General features: G+C 43.5%; 1 long non-coding RNA gene across 2 annotated transcripts in view; it reads left to right on the forward strand.

The window, feature by feature from the left end:
* LOC134947748 (uncharacterized) overlaps positions 1-19,602 on the forward strand; it is a 42,929-nt gene extending 23,327 nt beyond the window's left edge. Inside the window, exons 1-3 of one of the 2 annotated variants that reach the window (XR_010182744.1) lie at positions 951-1,060; positions 4,287-4,344; positions 18,589-19,602. This is a non-coding gene — a long non-coding RNA (uncharacterized LOC134947748). Of the gene's footprint in view, positions 1-950; positions 1,061-4,286; positions 4,345-18,588 lie in introns of those variants that run through there. The other variant, XR_010182743.1, reaches the window with a different exon arrangement.
* Positions 19,603-20,672: the final 1,070 nt, after the last annotated feature.

Raw genomic sequence — 20,672 nt, forward strand, 5'->3', positions numbered from 1 at the left:
TGTACATAGGAAAGGGAGTATATCTCTTATTTCAGCCAGCATGCACTCATTTAACTTAGAAGTGTGTGAATGCTGTTTTTATGTTTCTTCTCAGGGTTGAACAGATATGTATGAACTCACTTTAGGAAATCCATTTTGAATCCCAATCAACATTTAGTGTGTCAAATGCCACTGAGAATTGAATGATGTTTTTCATCCAATATTTTAAGTACAAAGGGCTACAGAAACAGCTGCTTCAAAAATGGATCAATTTGCACAGTGTGTTTTAATCAGTGTACAGGAGTAAATCTAGCTCTTCCTCTTGGCTCTATAACAATTAAATGAATTGCTACAAAGCTAAAAGGGCAAGTGATGCATTCTTTGGTTGCCATAGTAGTGAATTGCTGTAAATAACAGAATACATTTGACTGAACTTCTCCAAAGGTTAGATGGAGCCAGAGTGCAAAAAATTCCTGTATAATAGTTTATTTTTTGTCACTTTACCTAGAAAGGCAGATTCCGACTACTAAAATACAAAGCTCCACCCATATATTTTCACACCCACAATTTATGAAACAATGATTTGTAACTATTTCTTATTATATTTGCCTCCCCATCTGGTATAGGTAAACCATTTAGTTATGCTGTTTTTAACGTGTACTTAACTTGAGGAGAATCCAGATGATGCTTATGATTTAAATGTGAAAATATAATTATTTGTAGGTCTTTAAAAGTTCTGCTTTGTACTCTCCATGACAAAAGACTGTGGGGTAGATGTATTAACCTGTAGAAGGCATAAGGAAGTAATAAACTAGTGATAAAGCAGTGTTAAGTGCAAGGTGGTAATGCACCAGCTAATCAGCTCCTAACTGTTAATTTACATATCGGAGCTGATTGGCTGGTGTGTTTATCACCTTGCATTTATCACTGGTTTATCACTTCCTTATGCCTTCTCCAGGTTAATATATCTGCCCCAATGGCCTAGAATTTTTATACTGTTTTAAACACAGTTAAGCCTTGTGCTTCAGATTAGGATACTTTGGGTCCCGTTTATTATAACCTGCATTTTTGCCCTAATGCTGTAAGTATATTTTCTTATCACCACATGTTGTGATAATAATAATTTTTTTATCAGGGAAAAGAATCAATACTTTCTTGCATGGACATGAGTTGAGATGAGAAAAAACAAGTTCATAGTTTATGCTATTACTTTACTTCTATGTTCAGGTTGGCTTTCTAAAAGGGATATTCAATTAGCTGCAGGGTTTACCTCACAGCTATTTGTTACACTGGAATATTTCAATCAGCAGTGATTACACCATGCATGAATGCCTGATGGTGGATTGAACTTCGCAGCTTCATGAGCTGTGAGGTTAAGTCCACAAACAAAAGGCAAAATCGAGGGTTTGCGCAAGGGGGTAAACTCATTAATTTTGCAGTTTATGTGGAAACCTGAATCCCAGATTTTCGGTGTGGGAAAAAAGCTAATTGAATTGCCTTTACCAGCGCCGTGGGGATTTAAGCCAGAAATTAGCTACAGGGTTTAATTGAATATCCCCTTAAATGTGTGTAGTACCCTGTATAGTATAGAAAGGGTACCCCCATTTATTTATTTTTATTATAAAGCTATAGTACCCTATAGCTGGTTAGGGCTGAGCTTTTGTTGACCCTGTCAGCTCCTTCAGGGAGTTTTGGCGTCACTGGAAGAGTGGTGTTTCACCCAAGGCCAGCAACAGCCCTGACCCGGCAAAATCCCAGTCAGATCATTGGACCCCAGGTCGCAGGGCAGAAGCAGAGCTGGGTGGTCTGTTACTAAGGCCAAAGGATCCAGTGACTAACAGTCCAGAAGGTGTCGTGAGGTATATTCTCTGTTTGTGCAGATATAGGGTCTATTCATGAAGCAGTGAAAAGTGTGGAGAAGTGATCCAGTGGAGAAGTGGCCCATGGAAACCAATCAGTGTTAAGGTATCATTTCTAAAGTGCATTCTATAAAGTTATACTTAGCTGCTGATTGGTTGCCATGGGCAACTTCTCCACTGGCTCACTACTCCACACTTTTCACTGCTTCATGTATAGACCCAATAGCAAAATAGGGATAGGCCCCACTTTGTTTTCTCGTGTCCCCATTGTTTTTAAGTTATAAAAGGAGGCAGGCTCCCCTCCTATTTTGCCCTGCCTCAGTCACTAGTTATTTAGGGAGTAGGCTCCCCTTGTGTGAACTGTCTTAACTTAAACTGGTGCACTACAAGTACTATAACTGCCTGTATGTGTTGAACTGTTACTAATTTAAAAGCTTATTTAGTGCATTGACTTATTAACTAAAACTGGCGCACTACAAATACTACAACGGCCTGCATTTGTTGAACTGATTTTAATTTAAAGCTCATTTATTTACATAGACTGTGTTATACAATTCATTAATTAAATTGTGATTACTAAAGTGACTGATAATGTTTCAAATTGTAACACCGTGTCTTCCTTGGAATTTGATTCTAAAGAAAGGTGTACTTGTATCAATTTATCTCCTTAGACAAATAAAATAGTGTTGTACCTTTACAACTGGTTATCATTGTGTCTGCAAAAAGGGGAGTTACACCAACACTTGAATCTCTGTCATGGCATACCTGCGCTGGTAGACTCTTATGAAGAAATCACCAGCCACAATAGCAAGCACACCTGAGTACCTGGGCATTACATGTGCGTCAGACTGCCACAGAAGATGTAAGCATTAGTTACCAGACAGGCATCATTTAGATCCTCCTCCAAAAAAATGTCTTGGCTATTGGGGCCACAATAACCTATGGGAACTGCTTTTGTGATCAAAAATCATAGCCAGTCTTTTAATATATTAATTAAGGTGTAAATCCTCTGAAAATGGAAGAGTTTTTGCAAAATTGTTAAATAAATATGCCCTTTAAAGTTTAAGTACAATATGTAGAGCAACAGAATAAAAAGAAAATCCTATTTAGTTTTAGCTATTATATGCAAAGCTGGGTATACGGTGGCACATGTCAGGTGCCCAGCAGGTGGGATGCTCACCATGGCGGGATGTACTAATGTACATCGCCGCCCATCGCCGCCCTCACCACGATGCTGATCGCATATGTACTAACATATGCGATCAGCATTGCGGAGGACAGCTCTTCCGATAAGAGCTGTCCTCCGCGATGCGCAGCGGCAGCCTGACTTCCGGGATTCGGCCCCAGGAGTCAGTCTGCGCATGCGCGGGGTGACGGGGGCGGCCGCAGGGCATGCTGGGAGGGATCCGATCGGATCCCTCACACAGCGCCACGGAGAGAAGCCCATAGGCTTCTATGGACTATCGCCAGCTAAAGCTGGCGTACCCCGCCGCGGCGCTGTCCTGCCGGCCGGGGGTCAGTACATCAGAAAAATGCGGTAAACAGGGAGTTTGACACATTTTCCGCTTAGTACATCCCGCCCCATGTATCCCCAACCTTTTGGTGCCTGTTTTTTTTTAACATAATTCCGGTTTTATGTTGGGCCAGTCCCACAGAGATGACTATGCAGCTTACAGGTGTTATGTGCCACTCAACTCTTCGTTGTCCTCCTTTGTAGGGAATGTGCTTGATTGCAAAGTGCAATTGTGCCCTGCCAGACTATGAGATGGTGAGCTGCTACTATGTACAATGTTTACATTTGGCACAAACCTATTTCATTTACATTTCAGAATATGAATCATACCAGCTTACCCATGCCAGATTGCCAGTCTAGCTGCTGCACCAATTTAGTCTAATATGACACATACAGGTTGTTCTGAACTGAAAGCTTCTATCACTTTATAGATCTGTTTACAGACTCAAAACCAAATGATAATAAAGACAAACTGCTATAATTAAAATAAAAGCTCATTTACTGGTGACTTTATAATTGGTACATATTTTCATTATCTTTTCAGCACTTGGGACTGTTTAGTTCTGGGATTTATCATCATTTACCAATGTTTCTGGGCTGCTCTCCGCAGATCCTGAAGACATGGCTCTCCACAGTTTTCTAACTCCTGGAGTGTCATCTTGGGTGTTTGTTGGTGTAGACGCCAACAATTGAGACTGTTTGTATTTGCATTAATAGGATTGGCGCCAGGGTGGATGATTTATATTACTCTGGGTGTAAAACTCTAGGACTTATGTTTTTATACACCTACTCCACTGGCTGATTATATTCTTATAAAGACCACCTATTTAAGGAGAGGAGGGGTGCAGGATCACAATTTGTCAGCTGGACAATAATTCTTATGGACAACCCTGATTTTCCTTTTTTTAAATGGATCAATTTTTATGTATTCACAGTTGATCAAACATCTAACCAATACTTCATCCATTCAATTCATCAATGGGAGAAACATATGTAAGTATGGAATGGAAATAATAAACTTCAATAAAAGTTTTGGTAACTTATATAGAAACAATCCTTAAAGCATATACTGCACAATCTGAATAGTCAACATGTAAGTTACTTGGCATTTTTATTTAAGGTTTATCATTTGTCGATGATAGTTCATATACACATGCATTGTTCTGCAGGGAGTCATGTGTTTCTTTACACTGTACCACTGTGAGCAATAAGATGATAGAAAAGCGGCATTCTCTTGCTTTCCCGAGAATATGAAAATGAATCATGGAAAAACAGACTGCAGTAAAATAGTGCCACTCAGTTTAAATTGTAATAGACTGAATAGTAGAACATTTTCTAGATGTCACATTACCAAATGCTTACATTACCTGTCATAAATAGGGATATATAGTACTTATCTTACTCAGTAAAATGAGTCACATACAGTAATTGTCTTTAAGGTAATATTTTTTCACTGTTAAGCAAGGCCACCCCAAGCCTTATGTTCTTGTTAAGCGTATATAGATTTTGGCGCCTATTAGCGGACCTCCAACTCAGCTCACTCATTCCCCCCAGCACATGGAGCCCTCACAGCACACATACTAATCCAGTTACTGCCCACCTCACAGAGCTCACTGACCAGCCTCACAGCACCACTTACTGCCACCCTCACAGCACCACATTCTGCTGCATTCAGTGCTCACCTCACAGCACAGCAACCCTTCATTCTCACAGTGCAGCACCCCTGTCCTCTCACAGCACAGCACCCCTCACAGCACAGCAACCCTTCATTCTCACAGTGCAGCACCCCTGTCCTCTCACAGCACAGTACCCCTCACAGCACAGCAACCCTTCATTCTCACAGTGCAGCACCCCTGTCCTCTCACAGCACAGCACCCATCTCAGCACATATCCATTCACCCCTCTACCTTCCCCACACAGCACCCCTCTCCCCGCCAGCTGCAGCAAACTTACCTCCTGGGGACCTTGGTCCTGCCAATGGCTATTCAAGTGGACCTCTGAACAGTAGAACAGCGGGGGACCAAGTACGTGTCACTGACTGTGGCTATGGCACATGTCGGGCTGTGGAGTGACAGTTCCAATATTTTGATGACCAGAGGAGGTCACCATACATTAATGCATAGTGTCCATAGAAATCTTCTAGAAGGTGCTAGATAAATGATAAATAGAGTCTGATTGGTTGCTATTAGCAACATCTCCACTTCTGAAAACACTCACTTTGTAAATACATTCTTTGGTGTCTGTATTTTATGACCATGGTATGTGTATGATATGGAAATCCATTGATCCAGATATGAGAATGTCCACCTCGATATTTCAATGTAAAAGAAAAACTATTAATAAGTTATTGAGTTACACTTACATACAGATGTGTCATCATACATCTTGCCTCGATACACCACACAGTAGGAGATGCCTGGTATAAGTAAACTGATAGGTCCTGTGTAACTCTGTTACTGTCGGGCATCTTTTTTTTTTTTATGAAAATGCATGTTATTCATATTGCTATGTGAATATGATGCACACGCAGCTCATGCTAATTTAAATGATATGCGGCATGCCTATATTATGTGTGTGGCCGTGGCTGTATCTGCATACAAAGTTGTACGTTTCTAGGAAAACTCTGTAGCATACCATTTCGTATGCAGGTACAGCCATGGTCACACACAAAATATACAGTAGGCATGTCGCATATAATTTTAATCAGCAAAAGGTGCTTGCGCATCCTATTCATATAACGATGCGGATAATATACATGTTAATGTAAAACATTGCATGAAAAGATTGCTCTGCGCTACCAAGTCATGCCACGACATACTGTATCATGGCTGTTTAGCATACCAGGAGGCTAGATGTATGTGGACACATCTATACATATAACTGTAGTGTGGTGTGGCAAATGCACCAACATCTTACCTAAGGTCAGCTGAGCAATCCCAGCCATACACAGCATCCCTACGCTGCTCATGACTCACACATCTAATCCACATGGAAAACACCCGATTTAAACTATTCTTTGCCACCTGTACCTTGACAGAAAATACTGTAATGGTGTATACACCATTACAGTATTACAGATATTTTCTTACGATTTTGACTATATAGTGCAGATCGCAAGGTGAAAGTCACCTTCCGATCCCGATGCGATGCCGATGCGCGGTCGGCATCGCAAGCATAGATAGACTGTGCAGGCAAGTCAATTTTGAATATCTCGGAGAAAAGATAGTCAAAATTGACAGCTAATATCGCACATGGGTGGTCATTCCGAGTTGATCACTCGCTCGCAGTTTTTAGCAGCCGTGCAAACGCTAAGCCGCCGCTCTCTGGGGAGTGTATTTGAGCTTAGCAGAAGAGCGACCAAAAAGATCGCAGAGCGGTTACAAAAAAATTGTGCAGCTTCAGACCTACTAGTTAGCGCTTGCGATCACTTCAGACTGTTCAGTTCCTGTTTTGACGTCACGAACACGCCCTGTGTTCGGCCAGCCACGCCTGCGTTTTTCCTGGCATGCCTGCATTTTTCCGAACACTCCCTGAAAACGGTCAGTTGACACCCAGAAATGCCCACTTCACGTCAATCACTCTGCGGCCAGCAGTGCGACTGAAAAGCTTTGCTAGACCTTGTGTGAAACTACATCGTTCGTTGTAATAGTACGCTGCACGTACGCATTGCGCCGCATGCGCAGAAGTGCTGTTTTTTTTCATGATCGCTGCACAGCGACCGAAAGCAGCTAGCGAACAACTCTGAATGACCACCACAGTCAGTATCGCAAGCACACTCATTATGTGCTTGCGATACCGACTTAGTCCCTGTCGCATAGTGAGAATCGGGGTTAGCCCAAATCTCACCATGTGTACACACCTTAAGTCTCCTAGGACTCCTGGTCCACTGTGGCAGAAACAGTTACCACTTCCTGAGCTCCAGACCCTGAAACAGTTACCTGCATTATCTACCTGAGTGCTCATATTCTGTGAATTCAGCCTAATTCAGTGCTCCCTACTCTGCAGCTGGAAGTTACCATCTGTTTCTGCTGTAATCAGTGCTTCCACCAACACAATATGCTGTCTGCACCCTACAGCTATACCTTTTGCTTGTCCCAGTCTGCTTCCAAACCTCCTGCATGCACCACCTGTGTCCTGAGCTGCTACTGACCAAATTATTCAGCTGCTACTTCTGATACACATGTAAGAGTGTGTTCACAGACTAATCCATCTAGTACTCACTAAGCACTCATTTGTACTATGCTGTAAAGTATTACTACCACAGTCAGGTAGTGTACTATTTGACCTATATTTGCTATTATCTATTTCAAAGCCATATTTGTTAGTTTTGTCAGGAAAAGTATTATTCAGCCACCTTTCATCATCATTCTAGCCATAGCCAGTCCTGCGGCCCCTGCTCAGAGTGTGATGTAAACTCAGGTAGGCCACTCACAGCCAATAAGTTAGGGTGACCATAACATCCCTTTCATCTGGGACACCTATGATTTACACAGGTTCTGTGGCTGGCTAAAACCAGGTGAAATTCAGGCTAGAGTTTAACCAGCCACAGAACCTGTGTAAATCATAGGTGTCCCAGATTAAAGGGATATTATGGTCACCCTAAATAAGTGGACTGTTACCATGGTAGCAGCTGCAAGTCCTGCAAGTGACAGAACTCACGTGGGTTCCGCCTCTTGAAGGAGCCGTGCTGTATGTACAGTATGTGCACACAACACAGCTCGTGTAATATTTCTATTACACGGACACTATTGACATCAGCGGGTTCTCCAAGTACCAGCATGCGGGGGAGGATTGCTGGGACTTGTAATTCTCTTGTAAAAGTTCTGCCCTGCGGCCCCTGCTCTGGGTGTGATGCAAACTCTTATAGACCACTCGCAGTTAATCAGTGGGCTGTTACTATGGTAGCGGCCACTAATTGACTGCCGGTTCTGCAAGTAACAGAACTCATGTCAGTTCCGCCACTTGAAGGAGCTTGCGCTGTATGTGCATACAGCACTGCTTGTGTAATATTTCTATTACAGGGGCACTATTGACAGCAGTGGGCTCTTCAATGCCCCTAATACTGGTACTTGTGGTTCTCCAAGTACATTGGGTCATAAAAGGTTAATTTGGAATTTAAAACTGTTAATTGTATTTAATTGGTAAAAGATGCATTAAAAAATAATGCTTTAGGAAGTGGGATATACTATATGTTGAATTCTCCTGTGTGACCAAAAAAAGCATTTGTAGTGTGTAAGGTGTTTGTGTGCGATGCGGCTTTTGGGGCTTTATCTATCATGTACAAGCCACAAGTACAGTACTACAGTTTCCTTACTACTACAGTTTTCATCTGCCACTACTGGACACTCCCTTGAGTGGCAATAGATACATCTAGGGGGAGCTAGACGTGACCTTTGAGCGGAGCATGAGACGCCCCTCTCCCCCAGCGACATGCAGCGCCTTCTACTACTGACTATAATCTCCCTGAAACTAGTTTTTAAAAATTGGTAAGTATGACTTAAAGGCCCTACACATTTAACGATCCGCCGCCGAGCTGCCAGACGGCGGATACGGGCGACCCGGCGGCGGGGGGGGCAGTGACGCGTTACCCGGCTCCATAGAAGTGCAGGCAAATATGGACAAGATCGTCCATATTGGCCTGCATGCACAGCCGACGGGGCACCAGCGATGAACGAGCGCGGGGCCATGCATCGTTCACCGCTGGTGCCTCCACACTCAAAGATATGAACGGTATCTCGTTCATTAATGAATGAGATTGTTCATATCTTTGACTGATATCGCCCAGTGTGTAGGGCCTATTACAAGCTTTGGAGGTTGGAAGCATTTGACCCCCTGCAATAATAATTATTGATTTTAAAACCCTTCTCTATTGTTTTATATGTTTATCTAGGATCATGAGTAAAGGAAATAAAAGAGTTACATTAGTATAATTTGGAGATTAACAAAATATACTTTTCCCTTTTCTGTTTCTAAATTATTTTTCATTGCTCTTAATTCTAGCTGATCCTGTGCAGATATACTGTTCTGTAGCACCATGGCGGATATTTTTCAAAGTTTGGAGAGAGATACTGTAAAGTGGATAGAGATAAAGTACCAAACAATCAGCTCCTAACTCTAATTTTTCAAACACAGCCTGTATAATGACAGGAGCTGATTAGTTGGTACAGTATCTCTCTCCGCTTTATCTCTCCAAGCTTTGATAAATCTCTCCCCATGTGTATTACAGACAAATGTTGTAGGTTTGGACATTATTGGCATTTGTTTTACAACATATTAACAGAACTCCAGTAAATGGCTATAGTTAAAAAAAAAAAAAGAGTAAACTATATTAAAAGAAAGTGCACATAATAAATATTACCACCAGAGGGCACCCAAAGACAGAGTATATTTCCTGTCTAATCTGAAGGTCACTGTGGAAATGCTTATATTTTCCCATAGGGCTTAATTATATTTAAAAATTCAGTGTAGGTCATACATTACACAACAATTTAGTAGCAGTATTATAAAAAAAAGTTATTACCTCAAACTACAGACTTGTTTAAGATTAAAATAATCTATTCTTACAGTTACAGTATTAGAATTGTGTGAACTGTGGTACAGTAACTCCCTGTACAATGAAAAGTCAATATAACTTCAATTTCACTTTGCTAACTCAAATAATTTACTTTTAGGTGACATGTTTGATGGTATTTAATGTACATAATGTACAGTATGTTAAAAGTGGATGTTGTACAAGAGTTTATTGTCACAAACTATCATTATACCTCTGCTGTTGTCCCCTGTCTGGGTATCTTGCTATCATTAATCCTACAGTATATAATAATAGGCTAACACTGCTCCTAATCTCTATGTGGGGAATTTAATGCACGCCAGCGACCACTAGGTAGCACCCGATGGAACAATTCAATTGTAGCTCCGTTCATGCGCGCACAACTGCCAGCGCTGACAATGCTGTTATGTTGTTTAATCATTTTGATGGGCTGGTAACTAGTACAAATATAATGCTACTGTATATTTCTTGTCCATATATGTTTTTTTTTCAAATGAGAAATTAGTGCAAAATTAATTCTGTGCATCCTATTTATCCAGTTTACAAAATGAATATTTACTTTAGGAACAGTTTCAAATGTAACACCAATGATATTGTTTTTAAAAGCTGGGTGAATATAATGTTACAGATGTGTCCTCTTATCTCTTTGCTCTGTGCGCTATAAGTCTCATTAGACATAACGCGTTAGTGCCGTGTGAAATGTGCAATGTATGTAATGCGATAGGATGCACAAGCAGTTTCTGTTGATTAAAATGATATGCAGCTTGCATATATTCTGTGTGTAAATGCAACTGTATTTGCATACAAAATATATCTGTGTGTGAATGCGACTGTATTTGCATACAAAATGCTATGCTGCAGTGTTTCCTGGAAACCCCTGACATTTTGGATGCAGATACAGCCGCAGTCACACACAGAATAAAGGCATGCTGCACATCATTTTAATCAGCAGAAGCTGCTTGTGCATCTTTTTGCATTACATTGCATCTAAGACACATTTTTCCAACAAAAAAAAGATGCTAATCGTTACCAATTCATTCCACATCATTAGCTGTTTAGCATGACTGCAGCAAGGATGTAATAGGACACATCTGTACAATAAATCATTATTTTATTTTATTTACAATAGGGCTCAAGTAGAGTTGGATTTAAACATAATTTCCACTTTTGTTCTGCGAAAAGTGTTTTTTTCTCAATCTCTCCTGCCCATCCACACCAAAAATGGTTATACCTCCATCACTATCGTGACTGTGACAAAATAGGAAAAACCATATGCACTGCAGGTGGGGCAAATATAACGTACAGAGAGAGTTAGATTTGGGTGGGGTGTGTTGAAACTGAAATCTAAATTGCAGTGTAAAACTAAAGCAGCCAGTATTTACCCTGCACAGAAACAATATAACCCAACCAAATCTAATGCTCTTTGCCCATGTTATAGTATGCCCCACCTGCAGGTCCATCATCAAGGGGATGCTGCAGGCACAGCTGTCCCGGGCCCGGCCTCTCTAACAGGAAGGGGAGGTCCCGGGCCGCTCATGCCACTGCCCGCCTGCCGCCGTCCGTCCCAGTCAGCCAACTCTATTAAAAATATCCCTCTCCAGGTGGCCACCGTGTCAGGGGAGACAGTTATGAAATATACCAGAGGAGGCTCTAGTATCTTTAATAACTGTCTCCACTGAGGAGGCAGCCATTTTGGGAGAGACATTTTCAATATCTTTTTTACTTGAAGTTGTGGAACAGCGGAACAGTCTGCTGTGGTGGCGGGCGGGGGAGGGGGAGGTGGAATCCACTGACAGTGAGCAGAACCCCTGACAACGAGCAGAACCCATGACAACGAGCAGGTACTGATGACAAGGGCATTAATGTGGGGGCATAAAACTGTATGTTTCCAGGGCATTACTGTGTGGGGCATAATATGGTGATAGGGGCATAACTGTGGGGATATAGGAATTGAATTTTTTCATATACATATCTACTGTACATATCTATATCTATCTATCTATCCATCTCTCGCTCTCTCTCTCTCTCTCTCTCTCTATATATATATATATATATATATATATATATATATATATACAGGTTGAGTATCCCTTATCCAAAATGCTTGGGACCAGAGATATTTTGGATATCGGATTTTTCCGTATTTTGGAATAATTAGATACCATAATGAGATATCATGGTGATGGGACCTAAATCTAAGCACAGAATACATTTATGTTCCATATACACCTTATACACACAGCCTGAATGTCATTTTAGCCAATATTTTTTTATAACTTTGTGCATTAAACAAAATGTGTGTACATTCACACAATTCATTTATGTTTCATATACACCTTATACACACAGCCTGAAGGTCATTTAATACAATATTTTTAATAACTTTGTGTATTAAACAAAGTTTGTGTACATTGAGCCATCAAAAAACAAAGGTTTCACTATCTCACTCTCATGCAAAAAAGTCCGTATTTCGGAATATTCCGTATTTCGGAATATTTGGATATGGGATACTCAACCTGTGTATATATATATATATATATATATATATATATATATATATATATATATATTTCTCTGACGTCCTAGTGGATGCTGGGGACTCCGTAAGGACCATGGGGAATAGCGGCTCCGCAGGAGACTGGGCACAAAAGTAAAGCTTTAGAACTACCTGGTGTGCACTGGCTCCTCCCCCTATGACCCTCCTCCAAGCCTCAGTTAGATTTTTGTGCCCGAACGAGAAGGGTGCACACTAGGTGGCTCTCCTGAGCTGCTTAGTGAAAAGTTTAGTTTTAGGTTTTTTATATTCAGTGAGACCTGCTGGTAACAGGCTCACTGCATCGAGGGACTAAGGGGAGAAGAAGCGAACTCACCTGCGTGCAGAGTGGATTGGGCTTCTTAGGCTACTGGACATTAGCTCCAGAGGGACCGATCACAGGCCCAGCCATGGATAGGTCCCAGAGCCGCGCCGCCGGCCCCCTTACAGAGCCAGAAGACAGAAGAGGTCCGGAAAATCGGCGGCAGAAGACGTCCTGTTTTCAACAAGGTAGCGCACAGAACTGCAGCTGTGCGCCATTGCTCTCAGCACACTTCACTCTCCGGTCACTGAGGGTGCAGGGCGCTGGGGGGGGGGGGGCGCCCTGAGACGCAATAAAAACACCTTGGATGGCAAAAAATGCATCACATATAGCTCCTGGGCTATATGGATGAATTTAACCCCTGCCAGTATACACAGAAAAACGGGAGATAAGGCCGCCGAGAAGGGGGCGGAGCCTATCTCCTCAGCACACTGGCGCCATTTTCCCTCACAGCTCCGTTGGAGGGAAGCTCCCTGGCTCTCCCCTGCAGTCACTACACTACAGAAAGGGTTAAAAAAGAGAGGGGGGCACTAATTACGCGCAGTATTAAAAATACAGCAGCTATAAGGGGAAAAACACTTATATAAGGTTATCCCTGTATATATATAGCGCTCTGGTGTGTGCTGGCAAACTCTCCCTCTGTCTCCCCAAAGGGCTAGTGGGGTCCTGTCCTCTATCAGAGCATTCCCTGTGTGTGTGCTGTGTGTCGGTACGTTGGTGTCGACATGTTTGAGGAGAAAAATGATGTGGAGACGGAGCAGATTGCCTGTAATAGTGATGTCACCCCCTAGGGGGTCGACACCTGAGTGGATGAACTGTTGGAAGGAATTACGTGACAGTGTCAGCTCTGTATAAAAGACAGTGGTTGACATGAGACAGCCGGCTACTCAGCTTGTGCCTGTCCAGACGTCTCATAGGCCGTCAGGGGCTCTAAAGCGCCCGTTACCTCAGATGGCAGATATAGACGCCGACACGGATACTGACTCCAGTGTCGACGGTGAAGAGACAAATGTGACTTCCAGTAGGGCCACACGTTACATGATTGAGGCAATGAAAAATGTTTTACACATTTCTGATAATACGAGTACCACCAAAAAAGGGGTATTATGTTCGGTGAGGAAAAACTACCTGTAGTTTTCCTGAATCTAAGAAATTAAATGAGGTGTGTGATGATGCGTGGGTTTCCCCTGATAACAACTGATAATTTCTAAAATGTTATTGGCATTATATCCTTTCCCGCCAGAGGTTAGGGTGCGTTGGGAAACACCCCCTAGGGTGGATAAAGCGCTCACACGCTTGTAAGAACAAGGGCTCTACCCTCTCCTGAGATGGCCGCCCTTAAGGATCCTGCTGATAGAAAGCAGGAGGGTATCCTAAAATGTATTTACACACATACTGGTGTTATACTGTGACCAGCAATCGCCTCAGCCTGGATGTGCAGTGCTGGGTTGGCGTGGTCGGATTCCCTGACTGAAAATATTGATACCCTAGATAGGGACAGTATATTATTGCCTATAGAGCATTTAAAAGATGCATTTCTATATATGCGTGATGCACAGCGGAATATTTGCCGACTGGCATCAAGTCTAAGTGCGTTGTCCATTTCTGCCAGTAGAGGGTTATGGACACGACAGTGGTCAGGTGATGCGGATTCCAAACGGCATTTGGAAGATAAGAAGACGCCGTATTATCAGGCGCAGTCCTTTCGTGGGCAAGCGGGCAAAAGGTTCCTCATTTCTGCCCCGTGACAGAGGGAGAGGAAAAAGGCTGCAGAAATCAGCCAGTTCCCAGGAACAGAAGCCCTCTCCCGCCTCTGCCAAGCCCTCAGTATGACGCTGGGGCTTTACAAGCAGAATCAGGCACGGTGGGGGCCCGTCTCAATGAATTTCAGCGCGCAGTGGGCTCACTCGCAATTAGACCCCTGGATCCTTCAGGTGATATCTCAGGGGTACAAATTGGAATTCGAGACGTCTCCCCCTCGCCGTTTCCTAAAGTCGGCTTTACCCATGTCTCCCTCTGACAGGGAGGCAGTTTTGGAAGCCATTCACAAGCTGTATTCCCAGCAGGTGATAATCAAGGTACCCCTCCTGCAACAGGGAACGGGGTATTATTCCACACTGTTGTGGTACCGAAGCCGGACGGCTCGGTGAGACCGATTCTAAATCTAAAATCTTGAACACTTACATACGGAGGTTCAAATTCAAGATTGAGTCACTCAGAGCAGTGATTGCGAACCTGGAAGAAGGGGACTACATGATGTCTCGGGACATCAAGGATGCTTACCTTCATGTCCCAATTTACCCTTCTCACCAAGGGTACCTCAGGTTTGTGGTACAGAACTGTCACTATCAGTTTCAGACGCTGCCGTATGGATTGTCCACGGCACCCCGGGTCTTTACCAAGGTAATGGCCGAAATGATGATACTCTTTCGAAGGAAGGGAATTTTAGTTATCCCTTACTTGGACGATTCCCTGATAAGGGTAAGATCCAGGGAACAGTTGGAGGTCGGTGTAGCACTATCTCAGGTAGTGTTGCGGCAGCACGATTGGATTCTCAAAATTCCAAAATTGCAGCTGATTCCGACGACTCGTCTTCTGTTCCTAGGGATGATCCTGGACACAGTCCAGAAAAAGGTGTTTCTCCCGGAGGAGAAAGTCAGGGAGTTATCCGAGCTAGTCGGGAACCTCCTATAACCGAGCCAAGTCTCAGTACATCAATGAAAGGGTTCTGGGAAAAATGGTGGCTTCCTACGAAGCAATCCCATTCGGCAGATTCCACGCAAGAACTTTCCAGTGGGACCTGCTGGACAAATGGTCCGGGTCGCATCTTCAGATGCATCAGCGGATAACCCTGTCACCAAGCACAAGGGTGTCTCTCCTGTGGTGGTTGCGGAGTGCTCATCTTCTAGAGGGCCGCAGATTCGACATTCAGGACTGGGTCCTGGTGACCACGGATGCCAGCCTGCGAGGCTGGGGAGCAGTCACACAGGGAAGGAATTTCCAGAGCTTATGGTCAAGCCTGGAGACATCACTTCACATAAATATCCTGAAGCTAAGGGCCATTTACAATGCTCTAAGCTCAGCAAGACCTCTGCTTCAAGGTCACCCAGAGTTGATCCATTCGGACAACATCACGGCAGTCACCCACGTAAACAGACAGGGTGACACAAGAAGCAGGAGGGCAAGGCAGAAGCTGCAAGGATTCTTCGCTGGGCGGAAAATCATGTGATAGCACTGTCAGCAGTATTCATTCCGGGAGTGGACAACTGGGAAGCAGACTTCCTCAGCAGACACGACCCCCACCCGGGAGAGTGGGGACTTCACCCAGAAGTCTTCCACATGTTTATAAAACTCGACAAGTATTGCGCCAGGTCAAGGGACCCTCAGGCAATAGCTGTAGACGCTCTGGTAACACAGTGGGTGTACCAGTCAGTGTATGTGTTCCCTCCTCTGCCTCTCATACCCAAGGTACTGAGAATTATAAGATGGAAAGGAGTAAGCACTATATTCGTGGCTCCGGATTGGCCAAGAAGGACTTGGTAACCGGAACTTCAAGAGATGCTCACGGAGGATCCGTGGCCTCTACCTCTAAGAAGGGACCTGCTCCAGCAAGGACCCTGTCTGTTCCAAGACTTACCGCGGCTGCGTTTGACGGCATGGCGGTTGAACGCCGGATCCTGTAGGAGAAAGGCATTCCGGATGAAGTCATTCCTATCCTGATCAAAGCCAGGAAAGATATAACCGCAAAACATTATCACCGCATTTGGCAAAAATATGTTGCGTGGTGCGAGGCCAGTAAGGCCCCGACGGAGGAATTTTCAACTAGGTCGATTCCTACATTTCCTGCAAACAGGAGTGTCTATGGGCCTGAAATGGGGGTCCATTAAGGTTCAAATTTCGGCCCTGTCAATTTTCTTCCAAAAAGAACTAGCTTCAGTCCCTGAAGTTCAGACGTTGTGAAAGGGGTACTGTATATACAGCCTCCTTTTGTGCCTCCAGTGGCACCTTGGGATCTAAATGTAGTTTTTGGGTTCCAAAAGTCACATTGGTTTGAACCACTTAAATATGTGGAGTTAAAATATCTCACATGGAAAGTGGTCATGCTGTTGGCCCTGGCCTGGGCCAGGTGCGTGTCAGAATTGGCGGCTTTATCCTGTAAAAGCCCTCATCTGATTTTCCATTCGGACAGGGCAGAATTGAGGACTTGTCCTCAGTTTCTCCCTAAGGTGGTTTTCAGCGTTTTCACCTGAATCAACCTATTGTGGTGCCTGCGGCTACTAGGGACTTGGAGGACTCCAAGTTGCTAGACGTTGTCAGGGCCCTGGAAATATAGGTTTCCAGGACGGCTGGAGTCAGAAAATCTGACTCGTTGTTTATTCTGTATGCACCCAACAAGCTGGGTGCTCCTGCTTCTAAGCAGACTATTGCTCGTTGGATTTGTGGTACAATTCAGCTTGCACATTCTGTGGCAGGCCTGCCACAGCCAAAATCTGTAAAAGCCCATTCCACAAGGAAGGTGGGCTCACCTTGGGCGGCTGCCCGAGGGGTCTCGGATTTACAACTTTGCCGAGCAGCTACTTGGTCAGGAGCAAATACGTTTGTAAAATTCTACAAATTTGATACCCTGGCTGAGGAGGACCTGGAGTTCTCTCATTTGGTGCTGCAGAGTCATCCGCACTCTCCCGCCCGTTTGGGAGCTTTGGTATAATCCCCATAGTCCTTACGGAGTCCCCAGCATCCACTAAGATGTCAGAGAAAATAAGAATTTACTTACCGATAATTCTATTTCTCGTAGTCCGTAGTGGATGCTGGGCGCCCATCCCAAGTGCGGATTGTCTGCAAAACTGGTACATAGTTATTGTTACCAAAAAATCGGGTTATTGCTGTAGTGAGCCATCTTTTCTAGAGGCTCCTCTGTTATCATGCTGTTAACTGGGTTTAGATCACAAGTTATATGGTGTGATTGGTGTGGCTGGTATGAGTCTTACCCGGGATTCAAAATCCTTCCTTATTGTGTACGCTCGTCCGGGCACAGTATCCTAACTGAGGCTTGGAGGAGGGTCATAGGGGGAGGAGCCAGTGCACACCAGGTAGTTCTAAAGCTTTACTTTTGTGCCCAGTCTCCTGCGGAGCCGCTATTCCCCATGGTCCTTACGGAGTCTCCAGCATCCACTACGGACTACGAGAAATAGAATTATCGGTAAGTAAATTCTTATTATAATATATATATATATATATATATATATATATAAAAAATTTCTTTTTTTGGGGGGGGGGGCTGCCTATTTTCTCAATCCTGGGCCCCACAATTTCTGATGACAGCCCTTCCCACCTGCGGTGCACATGGTTTTGCCCATTAGAGGAAGATTTTGCTTTTGCAATTGATGCTGACTTAGGCCCTTGATAGGCAGACTGAATGTTTGAGTGGATATGTGTATTCACTGGCAAAGAACAGCAAGTAAGAGAATGTGCTAAATATGTCCCATGCTGACCACAAGAAAGGCTTTCAGAAAGTGGATGACTCCTAGTGCAAATTATGAACTGATGATTTTGACAGTCTGCAGAGAGTTCTCATTGGCTGAGTTATGCCATTGTAATGTAGATGCTGCAATCTATTCACATTATTACATTGATATTTGCAGCCAGTCAGCAGTAACAAAATAATCTTCCATTTTTTTCAAAGAAGGCAACAAAAGTATTTCTGCAAGCTGAATAAGTATTTACATTTTTTATTTTTATTTTTTTGTTTTATTTTTCCTTTAATTGGTACTGTATCATTTATTGATAACACTGTCAAGACATAGATTAACTTTATTATGTACTGTAATTTAGGAGAGGAGTGATTTATGTCCACTCATGTCCACTTACTGGAGGAACAGTCCAACCAATCAGCAGTGCTTGTGCCCTCGGTGGCTTTTTGGGTCAATTTTTACCAGACTGATCGCTGCCTTTGTGTGCCCGGACCAAGACTGGACTTTCAATTTTGGCAGAAAAATCAAGGTGATTAACTGCATCTGGAGTACCACGAATCCTCTCCACAAAAGGAGGACATCGCGACCTAGTGAGGATCCCGAACCCTGATTGGTTTCTGATTACATCAAAGGGACACTTAAAAGGGACTACACCTCCAGCGGTACCATTGTGGTAAAGTTATACCATCAGGACTGTGCCGTCAGTCCTTTATTACTCCCTTCAGCCATCTGCAATCCAGCCTATCAAAAATAGGAATGGATCACACTCTATAGGCAGCTGTTATTACTGTGACCCTTTTTCTTACTGTTTTTATTGATTTTTAATGTTGTTTTTATTTATGTGTAAAGTAATTAAATGAATACATGTTTTTCATTCAATTCTTCTCACTCATAGTATTATAGATTCCTGTTAGCGCTGCTATTTTTGTGTTGTTCAGGGATGCCAACAAGGCCGTCTATTTGTATGGGCTTAATGGGCAGTTGCCTAAGGACCCCAGGAGAATAAGGGCCATTGACTGATACTTTAGATGAGTTTTTCTGAGGGTATACTAATTGCCATTTCTACCGGTGTGTGAGCTGTGCGATTGCGTCATGGCACTTTATGTACCCTATGCTGCTCTTCCTCTATTCTCTTACACAGTACTCCGCTCGGGGGGTGGGAGGTTTGCAGCATGGAGCGGTTGTTCCCACCAGCGTGTATACATGCCTTGGCAATGAGCATTACCCTTAACAATGAGCATTACCCTTGGCAAAGAGCATTACCCTTAACAATGAGCATTACCCTTGGCAACAAACATTACCCTTAACAATGAGCATTACTCTTGACAATGAGCATTACCCTTGGCAACAAACATTACCCTTAACAATGAGCATTACTCTTGACAATGTGCATTACCCTTGGCAACGAACATTACCCTTGGCAACGAACATTACCCTTAACAATGAGCATTACTCTTGACAATGTGCATTACCCTTGGCAACGAACATTACCCTTAACAATGAGCATTACCCATGGCAATGAGCATTATCCATGGCAACGAGCATGGATCCCAGAGCATGAAACCTCTGGAAGTGAGCATGACCCCTAGTGCATGAAACCCCTGGCAATGAGTATGACAGCCAGCATATGAAACCTCTGGCAAAGAGCATGACACCCAGTGCATGAAACCCCTTGCAACGAGCATGACATCCAAGCGTGAAACCCCTGGCAATGATCAGGTGATTTAAAAGTAATTATAAGCTTTACTGTAGGGCATAATATGGTGCAAGGGGCATTACTCTGTTGGGCTTAATATGGTGATTTTTTTCTTAACCGAGATCTGTTGTTGCAGGGTCAGAATCTGGGGAGCCAATACTCAATCTACCTTGATTGGCTTTGGATTTCAATTGATTTGAATGACCTATTTATGCAAAACCTGTGATCTGGAAATAAGAACCCACTGCATACACAGACAGGAGAACCCTTGCCTCTTGATTAAGCCGCCCTGTTGTGCGGGGAAACGCATCGATGACCTTAGAATCTGCACTGATCAGTCATTGAGGACTTTAGAATCTGCACTCATTGGTCACCATTGGTAACTACCTGCCTTTGATTTAGACTGCATGATTGTTCAGCAATATTGGAAACAATCCTCCAGCCTGCTGCTGCTGCTGGTGGTCATATTCATATTATTGTGGCTGCATCCTTGTGAAAGATCTACTAGCAGCAGGTCCACTGCACAGGATTGCCAGTGCCTGCACACATCATCGGCACATATGCTGGGAAGTGGAGCAAGTTAACTACTGCCCCGTTCCTCCAAACATTTCCATCTGCATACTATGGGGTTGAATGCAGCAAGTTTATCAGGCATCCTACTGAGGTTTTATTAGCCTCTTAAACTATTGGTGTGAGTAGCCACAGGCTGATAATATGGAGCGGCTACAATATTGCCACATTGTTGTCAC

This window comes from Pseudophryne corroboree, chromosome 8 (assembly GCF_028390025.1).
Source record: "Pseudophryne corroboree isolate aPseCor3 chromosome 8, aPseCor3.hap2, whole genome shotgun sequence".
NCBI lineage: Eukaryota > Metazoa > Chordata > Amphibia > Anura > Myobatrachidae > Pseudophryne > Pseudophryne corroboree.